We start from the raw sequence: 11,263 nt of genomic DNA on the forward strand, positions 1-11,263 counted from the left end.
ACTGGAGGGGGGGTGGGGGGGTATATTGGAGCCCCACTAAGGCGGAGGGGCTCCAGTCCACCTGCCCCCCAACTCCAGCACAGGCTGGGGAAACCCCAGAACAGACCTCCCTCCCCTGTCTTCTCCCACTCCCATCCTGAGACAGCACCGGGTTGGGAGAGGGGGGGACAAGTTAGGGGAAGAGGCTAGAGACACAGCCTCTCTCCTTGAATTTGCTCCAAATTGGAGTTCGATCTCCCATCCTCCCGATCCAATGTCTGTTAGGTTAGGAGGATCGATCCGGCTCATGGCAGTTTCTGAGTCAGACTGGGGAGCTGCACTTCTGTCTGTACCTTAAGAGTAACAGACAACACTGTTTCACAGACCTTGGAGAAATACCTGGAAACAGTTCTAGGGAGTGTTTCACCCTTGACACAGTAGTGACACCTCTCACTGAGAGCACTGAGAAACATAAACGTACCTCACAACATAGCCCATAACATAAAAGCATGAGTAAGGTTTTCAAGTCAAGCAACTACAGGAAAGCACGGTAAGGAAAAGTGCGTACGAAGTGAATCATCCACCTGCACATGTTCAGACAAAGAATGCCACAGAGCTGATTTCTAAAAGGATAGCAACTTCTGTTCCTTCACGCTGTCATGCTGCTTTGAGATATGATCTGTCCAGCAGGTTCCAGATCACCTCCTATATCCCCCGTATGTGCACAGCCATTTACAGTGTGTGTGGGGCGGTGGGGGGGTGGATTATTTGGGCTGGAGGGTCACTTAAGGAGTTTTAGTGAGTTGTGGAGGGCTGTGGGGGCGAGGGGTTATGACCCAGCCTTGGCCCTCGTCATGGCTTGTCACACCACCCACAACATGCAGGGAACAGATCACAGCTCTGTCCTGGGCCCCGGTCCCATGCTGTCACCGTCCTGTGAACCTGGTCCCATCCACCTGTCCTGCTTCCAAATGCGACTCCCTGCCTGCCTGCAGCCTCGGCCCATCCGCCCAGCTGAGCATGCCATGCCTGCAGGGGTCCTGGTGTGCACAAGAGCCACTCATAGGGATAGGACAGGCTGCGCTCTGTACCAGGTGGCACCTTCACACTTGGGGCAATGGGACCAGTTGCGTGTGCCATGGCCCAGGCTGCCCCCCACACCTGGGCAGGGCTGGGCCGAGGGACCCACCACAGGTGGATGGGATCACTTGGTGGGCCAGATCTGGCCCATGGGACATATTTTGCCCACCCCTGATTTAGAGAGAGAAGCAGGATTGGTGGAAATCCATAAAGCTCACCTTGTAAATACAAGGGAGCCTGATGATCTGTTGTTCAGTGCCTCAAGTCCTCATTTATACCACTGCATAGAAAGTGTGAAATGGGTGCCACACACTGAAATTCTGATGAAGCAACATTGGATCCCCACCAATGCAAATGAAAACACAGTCAACAGCAAGGATTTCTATGTTAAGATGTGAAGCTACTCAGTCAAGAAACTGATTCTCATCATACTGACACTGATAGAAATTGGAATAATTCCACTAATTTCAAAGGGCTTTCACCACTGTAAAAACAGTGCAGGTATGTGTCCAGTACAGTGACAGTCCCGCTGTTGGAATAAAGAGGATCCTCCCTCTTTATAGAAAATAAAATAAACTCTGTGAATGTAAAATAACAGTGCGGGTGCATGAGGAGATAACTGAAAACCTTGCCTGACACAAGGGTGAGGGGGTGTGTGGATATATGGCAAAGGGAATGTATCTTTAGCGGAAGCTGCCGTGACATTAGGGTGCATCTTCTGGGTGGCTGAAACGCTGCAAAGTTTTCTGGCAATGGAAACCTGTTGCTCTGAGCGGCTTGTATGTGTTTTTGGAATTTAGATCTCAACAAGAGAAAGCTCAGATGAAAGATGAAGATAACACAGCTTCATCCAGGGTTAAGACTGGGGGTTGCCCAGCACTGGGGGGGGGGATGGTTTTGCTACATCTGTATCATTCCCTGCTTGTCCACACATAACAATTAGACCGTACTAGCGCCTGCCCTTGTAAAACATTCCCCGTCTGAAACAGCTTCAAATACATGAGTCTGTACCCAGAGATGCTGTGCATTTTGACTAAGGATACTCCTATTTGTTCAGGGCAGGAACCATCTCTTAGTTGATGGTTATACCTCCTCTGCCAAAAAAAAAGGTGTGGTGTCTGATGGACATGACTATAAAATCCTACTGGAAATAAGGCACATGGTTTCTACCTTGATGTAGCTAGTCAAGGACAACAGTATGCCTCCCACCTGAAGTTCACCTTGACTGACCACATTAAGATAAAAGCCAGCTGTGCTTGGTCCGGGACTTTACAACACAAAGCTATCTCAAGGGAATAAAGTAGGGAAAACTTTGCAGGAAAACAGTCATTGGACCAAAGCCAAAAAGGTGTGAACTGTTCTCTGAGAATTTGAAACTAGGTGAGGCCATTCAAGTGCTAACATTGCACAATCCTGGAAAAACATGTCCAATAAATGTCAGATACCAAATATCAGATCTAGAAGCATCATATTTAGGCACTGCACCAGTTCCATTATTCCACTGGTGAAAACAGCTCTATTTATGTATCCTGAGGTAGCTCACGGAAGGTATAAAAACCATACTTTTGGTCGGTGAGGACATATCCTTATTCTATGTTAGTACAGGGCCTAGCACGAGGTCCCTAATTTCTACCATAATAAGGTTTTTAATGTTAGCCTTGTATAATTTAGTTGATTTGTCCCATCTCCAGCAAAATGTTTGAGGGCTGGCAGGGAAGGGGAAGAGTGGCAGTGCTCCCTCTCTGCTTTTGTCCACACAGAAGGTAGAGTCATTTGTACATGTCCTTGTTCTAATAGGCTCTGACAGGCTCTACTTTGCTCTTCCCTTAGGGAAATGTGGAGATAATATAACATAGACTTGCCTGTTCACAGATTGTTTAGGGGCTTTCTGTTCCCCCACGGCCCCCAAACATAACCACATGCACAAAAAACCACTTCTTTCCACTCCTATTTAGACAGATGGTTTCCTCAGAGATTAGAGCACTTCTGAATAACACGAGAGTGGGCGAGTTGTCTGACAAATGAAAAACAAGTTTGGGCTTCTATTATATAATCCTCAGTTTATACTGTTTATCTACTTTAATGATGGAGAAAACACCTAATGCCATGACAAAATGTAGACAGCATGTACGAGGGATGTGTGAAATGTCCATGCCAGATCTGACTTACACGATACCGAGGCCACATGGAACATCTTGGAAAACAACCTGATACTGCGTTCAGCTCTAACGTTGCCAGATCTTATGATTTTATATAAAAGTCATGTAACTGATGGTGTTATTTTAAACCCCCAGCTCCTGGAGCCATGTGATAAGGCAAGGCTCCTTCTCCATAAAGTGTTTCTAGCGGCAGGGCAAAGCTTGAACACACCTAAACATTCAAATAACAGGAGAGAGACAAGAACAGTTCAACCTTCCCCAAGCCCTTTCTTATTAACTCTCATGATCATTAGGTTAATCAGTGAGTTTTACAAGCTTAACCTATCATTTTTAAGCTGCTGGGGCAATACCTGACAACACTAACACCTTGGACAGACGCCTGTCACTGTGCAGAGATTTGCTTGGTAATACAAAATCAAAATTTATTTATATATTACTCATGGGTGGTGTTGCTTCACCACCTTCAGCAAAGAAGAGACAAAGCAGAGGGAAGGAGGAGAGAAATGTGTTTGCCACCGCCTCTTCCTCCCACTTACCATTCCCCTCGCTGGCTGCTTCCCTACTCGGTGCAGCGACAGCCGAGAGCATGACTGAAAACAAGAAAGAGGCTCGGAGACTGCTCTAGACAAATGAAGAGGAGAAGCAGTAGCATTACTCAAAACCTTCTTTGACTGCACATGCTTTGTGGGGCCAAAATGTGCCGCCTTCTGTCCCCCGCAGAGTATAGCATCCTTAGGAATAATAACTACCAGCCCAAACCTACTCAGTTTTTTCTTGGGCAAAGCCTTGCTCATGTTGACGTACGTTTGTCAAAATGAAAACAGTGAACCAATTAAGCCTTCCTGTAGGAAAATGTTCAAGAAGGGCAGACAGAAATGACAGAGTCTCTCACAGGGTTTGAACTCAATTGCACCATTGGGTTTCCCCCCCATTCCCTGCAGGACAAGCTAAGGGGTCTAGCTACAAATGCAGTATACCCCCAAGGTCTTGGGAGGAGGCTAGGACCACCTAGGCCAAGGCTCTATTTAAGTGGGAAAGGGAAAGTTGAGAAAAAATGAGACTAGGGCCTAAAAGAAGGACCTCTCTCTGAGTTCCTTGGAGAGATCATCTTCCTTCCCTTTCGCAATTCTGTATACTGCCTTCCCTGCCACTCACAAAACCATCTTAGCCCAGTAGCAGCTCCTTAGTAGACTGACGTTGTGACATTGCTTTCATGTATTGCCATATGGTGGCATCTGCTTATATTAATGAAACCAAAGTTCAGAACAGCAGTAAAAAGACGCAACAAGTAAAAACCAAAGCAGGTCTGAAGCTGCTTTCAGTCTGACAGAAATAAAACTTGATCAATAAGGCCTCGTAAAAACCTAACCAAACTGAACATCTCTAGACCACAAATGAGAAGGCTGCTGATGCCCAAGGACTGAGTCATTTGCAGGGAGTTTCCACTTTGCGAGAGAGCGACATGAAAAAGGAGGGAATATTATTCAGTTTAAAGGAAAAAAAATATGAACCATTCTTAGACTGAAGCAATAAAGAGGAGCTATAAGGAATTATTACCAGTCAGATGCAAAAATTAAACAGTACAGGAAACATACACCCAGAGGAAATCAAGCAAACAAACTGTTCTGTTTAGTAGCCAGAAGCCTCTCAATTTAGGACCAACATATTTACATTTAGTCCTGTTCTCAGGCTATGCAAAAAAAGGTGCAATCTTCTACAGGAACAGCCGTTCTGATGTAAAAACCACAGCTGGTTGGCAGTTGAAGAGTAACATAAGAAAACTTTAACAATATAACGGGTCAAGCCTGTGTCAATGTTTTGGGGATTCATTTGGAAAGAGGTATCTTCTAGAATCCAACTCAACTATTCTTTTAGGGAAGATGCACTGAAGAAACTTGCATGAGTATTAAAAACTGCTTTAAATAAAATCCAAGATAAAAAAATCTGTGGCAATACCAGCACCTTGCTAATTTGTGCTTCCAAGTTTCTACCAAGACTGCTAACTAAATTCATGCCAACCAGCAATCAGACCAACATTTGTAGGAAGAAAAAAATGTGTCCTCAGCTTACAGCAAAGAAGATGCAAAACTGTAACTGGTTGCACAGTTTGCCTGTGAAATTATGTATAATAACACTGGTTGGAGCAAGCAAAGCTACTGTGATACACTGGGTTATTTTCCATAATGTGAACACACTCAAAGAATCAAAACCTTCATAAAATCAATGATGTATATGGTCCTTTGATTTTTTTTAACTGAGAGCTAACAACATTTTACAGTTTTGTCATATGATCTATTCTGCTACACGTAAGAATGAATCGTTTCATGAGAAATGAGTAACAGAGTTGCTACAACATCATTTTATAGACAGAAACATTTTTAGCAAATCTTAAAAGATCAAAATTGTGATCACAACAAATTGCTGGCTCCATCTCTAAGGATGCAGCAGATTTAACTCAACTTCTCACAGCACAGGTGGTAACTTGAACGGAAGAAGCTCATTTCTGGAGCTTGTGGCACTGTAAAGCTACATTTTTTCTAGCAACATTAGCAAAGACACATTACAGATTTCCAATGGTCCTGAAACATGGGCTTTTAAAATATGGATCTTGTTTAAATCAGATGTCAGATTCTTAAAGGAATAACACCTAATTTTTAAATGGCACGAGAAGAACTTAAAGAGCCCTTCCCCATTAAAAAAAATGCTGTTCTTCCTTAAGTTTTACTTATATTAATGTCTAGCTATTGCTAGATTCAGTAGGTTTGGAATCAAGTCTTTTCTGGCGAAATGTACCTCTATCCTGGACTCCTAGGGTATGTCCTCACTACACAGTTAAGCCTCTTACAGGGTTTTTCTTCCAACCCCCCTATTACTGTCCACATTAGAAAACCTGTGATTCAAATCTTGAACTGTTTTGAGTCTGAGCTTGCCTTTCCAGTCAGAGGTGTGGGTTACAGAGGTTTCTGCTTTAGCATGAGCTGGAAGCTACCTACTTTGCTACACTACTACAAACAAAATCACTGAAGTGCTAACAGTCCACCAATACCCTTTATACCCTTTCCCCACACGCACCCCAAAGAACAGACAAGTGAAGCAACTGCTAGGGGGAAGGATGCCTAGAGCAGTGAACTCTGGGATTTGTCCCCAGACAGACCAGTACAGAAATAGGAAACCTCAGCTGTGCAGGAAGGACTTGGCTGGAGGAATGCTTGCAGGTGGCCTTGGCTAACTTGCATGTTCAGACCTCTGCACTAATTGCCAGGGTTAGCTTTTCTGGGAAGAAAAACTTCATGGAGGCTGGATACCTAACTTCCTTAGGCAGCTCTGAAAATCTCATCCCATCAAGTTTCCAAACCTTGGAGGATAAGTGCTTTCCCTCTTCTAAAGTAGCTCATTAAAAATGAACATCACTGGCAAATGGATTTGGCTGATGCTAATAGGCTCCACTGTTATTTGTATTCCTCAAAACTAACATCTGGGTTAGCTTAATAGGGAGGGGGCAGGGCTATCTGTTCTACTAGATTAGACTGCCATAGAAAGGACATAACTCTCCCCACCGTTGTATCCATTTCACCCTAATTGCTTCAGCGGGATTGTACAGGCACAGTTAAAACACTGTAGATGCTAATGCATAATACATGTACAGCAAGCCAAAAAAAACAACAGCCTGCAGAGAAAAAGGTGCAACTCCCTTAAACTCAGTGGAAGTGAATTAGCTTGTATCAGGTCTGAATTTGACCAGTATTTATGCCTCATAATTTAGCATTCAATGCCTTCAAAGATCAGACTTCAATTTGGAGAAGAAAGTGCTTTAAGCTCACAGTGAGCAAAAGGAAAGCAGCACAACCAGGTCAAGAAACCTCTAATTCTGAGTAATCATACTGTTCTTCCTCCAGCAGAACTGGTTTTTCAAAGGCACGCGGAGAATTCCCAATTGACCCAATGCTCCGAGGTGGCAGCTGTCAAAAGACTGAGGCTCCCCTGACTCTGTCACTGCTCCTGGCTGTACAGTACACCAGCCACAGTGCAGCGCACACATCCTTCAGTGCACAGAAAACAGGCAGAAGAGACTGACATTCACAACAGACTAGTGAGAAACTACCAAGAGTTTACAAATTTTCAGATATCCAAAATGCTAAGTAGCCAGGGTAAGCATTTCTTTTTGGTGTGCTCTGCAAGGTATTTGAAGTGTTAAAGATTACAAAACAATCAGGGCCCACAGTAGAGATGGTATCTTTTATTAGGCCAACAAGATTTTTGCAAAAAAACAAACAAACTTTAATTGCAAGCTTTCAGGAACAAGACAAATGTGACCAAAGCTTGCAATTAAAGAATTTATTTTTTTTTTTTGCAAAAATCTTGTTGGTCTAAGAAAAGATATCGTCTCTACTATGAGCCCCGACTGCTTTTTCCTCTAGGCCAATACGGCTACAACCTGGATACCTAAAGACTACGAAGTCATTTTGAGAATGGGCTGTGAGTCTTACAAGTAAATGTAGTACCTTTGCAGGAGCAATGAACTTGGCTTCCAGCCTCCAAACAGCCACAAAATACAACGTTCAAGCAACACATTCCTTTGAAAAGCAATGCCAGATGCTTAAGTTCCCTTTTTCTTTTCTGCAAAGGGCTTAAAATTAACTGCCTCTCCCCAACCAGACAGAACACAATCATCTTAGAACAGTTGTTTTTTAATCAGCTGCTCCATGTTAGCTTAGAAAACACAGAAAAACAAAATGACGTATGGCAAGAAGTGGAAAACTTCCAGTCTTTCTTTACTAACCTTATGCCCCTGTGCACGTAGGTGCCTCATGGTGCCGTTTAAATGAAAAATCTCCTCTCCTATGAAGTGATTATCCAGGACTGTGTTACTATGAGAAAAATAACCACAGAGGAAATCTGCAGGCAAGAAAAGCTGTCTTCCTAAGTGCTTCAGTTCAAGTATTCAGGCTAGCTCCCTAAAGGCAAAATGAAGTGAGACCCAACCCACAAGGCACTTCAGCCTATAAGAATCACTAATGAAGTGAAAACCACTCCCATATGTTAAACTGAATATTAAGAAACACACAAAGGGGGGCAGGAGGAAGGGCAGGATGCGGCGGGAAAAAAACTCACAGGCAGAGGCTGAGCTAATGATTCCTGCTACATCTTTATTTTGTACAGTATCCGAGTTATTACACTAGAATAAACATTAGAGACACGTTCTGCTCTTAGTTATTCCAACTTTACACCAGTATAAATATACCTATTCACCCTGATTTACTGAATGTACTGGAGCAGAACTTAGGCCTTGCAGAGTGACCTTTCCCCCTTCTATGACTCGATTTATATAAAAGCTACACATATTTCAAAAAAGAAGACAATTTTCCTTCTGCTACAGTCCAGAAAGAATTACATTTGGATGGAGGAATGGAGAGAAAGTTGCTGCAACTGAACCGTGAATTAAATATATATGATATTATTCTTAGCATAAGACAAGCTAAAAATTATGGTCAAATTTAGGGTCTTTGGGTCTCCTAATGCTGACTTTTTTTATTTCTAAAACATATTACCAAAACCCTTTTTAATACGGAGAGCAGCAAATTCTTTTGCGAGACGGAGAGAGAAAGCGACAGCGAGTATTAATGCTTATGAACGGTCTGAACTGACACCTTGGTAAAACTGCCTGAAGCCTAATTATAGTAATGCAGTATCCAGCACTGCAGCTCCACTGACAAAAAGGTAAGGGTCTGAATTTTTTCCGTGTAAAAATAAACCTAAGATAGTGGATACTACAATTCAGTCTTCATGACTTCCCCTCTCAAGATTTCAGCATAGAGAGGGGTTCTGAGTTTTCGGACAAGACACTTCTTGAATTGAATTACAAAACTTGTAGATAAAAAGCTACCAACCGGAGGGCAAATTCTGCTTCTGGTCTACTGATGTAAATTTAGCAAAACTCCACTTACTTCACTAGAGTAAATGAGATTACAGTAGGGCCTAGCCTTTACGCAATGTTTTAATTACCAACATAAGCTCAGCAGGACTCAAACTACATTAGCTGAACTGGTTTAAAGCAAGTCTTATCTAACATGCTTTAAACATTTTTTAACTAGCCCAGTGCTTCGTATCTAGGGTGCTACAATTTAGGCAGCCGAGTAACATTAGGCCTCTCTGATAAAACAGACAGAGCTGGCTTGGGCTGTAGCTCCTCCTGGTCTGGCCCCCTTCATGCTTCACCCCTGCCTGTTTCCAGGAGGAGCAAGGGGCAGGCAGACCAGGAAGGGCTAGAGCAGGGGTCACCAACCAGTGGCTCTCGATCCACCAGTTGAAGTCGGAGCCTCTTGGAGTCGATCCGAGGCTGGGGTGGGGGGCTGAGTGCCCGCGTGCCCCAGCCCAGCAGGTCAGTCTGTGGGGAAGTGAAGGGGTGGGGGCTAGATCGTGGCCCCCACAGTGACGGACAGAGGCAGAAGCAGGGGTAAGTTGAATGGGGCCCCGGCCGGGTGGGACTTACCTGCTGCGGAGGTGTGCCCCAAATAATTTTTTCTCCCTCTGCCTCGATCTGTCCCCCTTCCCTCCCCACAGGCTTACCTGCTGTGGGTGTGGGGGGGCACGTTGACAGTGGCACACAGTAGATCTTGGCTTGCTTTTAAATGTCAAAGGTGATCACATGAACAACGTGTGCCCCCAAAGGCTGGGGGGGCACAGTGAGCTCCCGCAGGCGGCGGCAACACTGCTGGCGGCAGAAACGTGGCGGAGGCAAGTGGGGAGCTGCCGCAGGCAGCCGTAGCACTGTCAGCAGCTAGGTGGGAGGGTGGTGGGGTGCGAGCTCCAACCAATTGTCAGCGACCACCTGCGGACACCACCGGCAGTCGGCCAGCAGCAATTGCGGGTTGCCCGCAGGCGCCACTGGCAATGTCAGCGGTGCCTTTTTACAGGGGGTGCACTGCCATGCTCCAGGGGTGCACGTGCACCTGCAAGCACCCCCTACACATTGCCAATGGGTGATCTCCTACTTAAAAAGGTTGGAGACCACTGGTCTGTGCACATGCCCCAGCCCTTCCTGGGCTGGCTGTGCACAGGCGTGCAGGGCAGTCTTACTGGGAGGCGGTAGCAGCAGCTGATTAAGACGCACCCAGGTAAGCTGAGGCAGCCTAACAGTGGTTCTCAACCGGCCACATTTCAAGAAGTGGAGGAGGGCGAAATCTCTGAAAAGGTTGAGAACCACCGGTCTCGCCCATGTGTATGGGGATTATAGTCTAGAATCAAGTTTAAAAGCCTGTACTGGATCTCCTAACTGGGCTTAAAAACCAAGTCTTGCCTGGGCTTGTTTCTGTTCACATTTTCCACCCCAAGTGGTTTTACACTGAGGTAGCCCATATCCACTGAACACTGTGATTTAAAGAGGTTCAGCAAATCTGATTCTTGACTCATATGCAGATAGGAGCTCAAAGGCACAGATACTCCTATGAGTCTGTATCAAGAAGAGGGACAAACCTCTAGACACATGGCAGAACCCTGCAGAAAAGAAGCAAGACTCTTCAGGATGCCACCGCCCATCTCCATCAAAGGTCCAGGTAGGGTGCAGGTTGGGGGAGGGAAGCTAAATTATACAGTGGATCCTGGATTTTTCATTTAGGGGTGGCAGTGGGTTAACAAATTAAGGAAGAGCTTTCCTTGCTGTGGCTTTTACTTCAAAAGGGAATCGCTGCTCCACTCGACCAGAACGCTGTCTCGGTCTCACGTGGCTGATCAGAGCAGTGATGCCCTTAGAAATAAAAGCTGTGGCAAGCAACCAGAACATCTCATGGCTCATTGTAATCTACCTGATCGCTTCTAAACTCTGCACCCCACAGGTGTCAGTGACCCTCTCTTCTTTTTAATGCTCTTGATGAAATCCTTCATTCTGCAATTCTGGGGTCTGTTAGCTGTTCCTGGGAATGAAGCTCCTATTTCACAGCCCTGAAGCTTGTTTTTAACTCATTCCAATGAAGTTATATTTGTTTTTTGCTTCAATCTTAAACTGAATAATACAGCCCTTGGCCTCTAGTATATCAGTGAAGCTCCTA

The 11,263-nt window shown here is 44.8% G+C and overlaps 1 protein-coding gene across 3 annotated transcripts in view; it reads right to left on the reverse strand.

Annotated features, from left to right (window-relative positions):
* The window catches only part of PLD1 (phospholipase D1), a 133,200-nt gene that overhangs the window by 115,926 nt on the left and 6,011 nt on the right, over positions 1 to 11,263 (reverse strand). The window contains exon 1 of one of the 3 annotated variants that reach the window (XM_019503302.1): positions 7,999 to 8,230. The exons of 1 other annotated variant lie outside the window; for it this stretch is intronic. The gene's annotated coding sequence lies outside the window, so the exon portion shown is untranslated. Of the gene's footprint in view, positions 1 to 7,998; positions 8,231 to 11,263 lie in introns of those variants that run through there. One more of the 3 variants, XM_019503304.1, reaches the window with a different exon arrangement.

This window comes from Gavialis gangeticus, unplaced genomic scaffold, assembly GCF_001723915.1.
Source record: "Gavialis gangeticus isolate Ggan-Ray unplaced genomic scaffold, GavGan_comp1, whole genome shotgun sequence".
NCBI lineage: Eukaryota > Metazoa > Chordata > Crocodylia > Gavialidae > Gavialis > Gavialis gangeticus.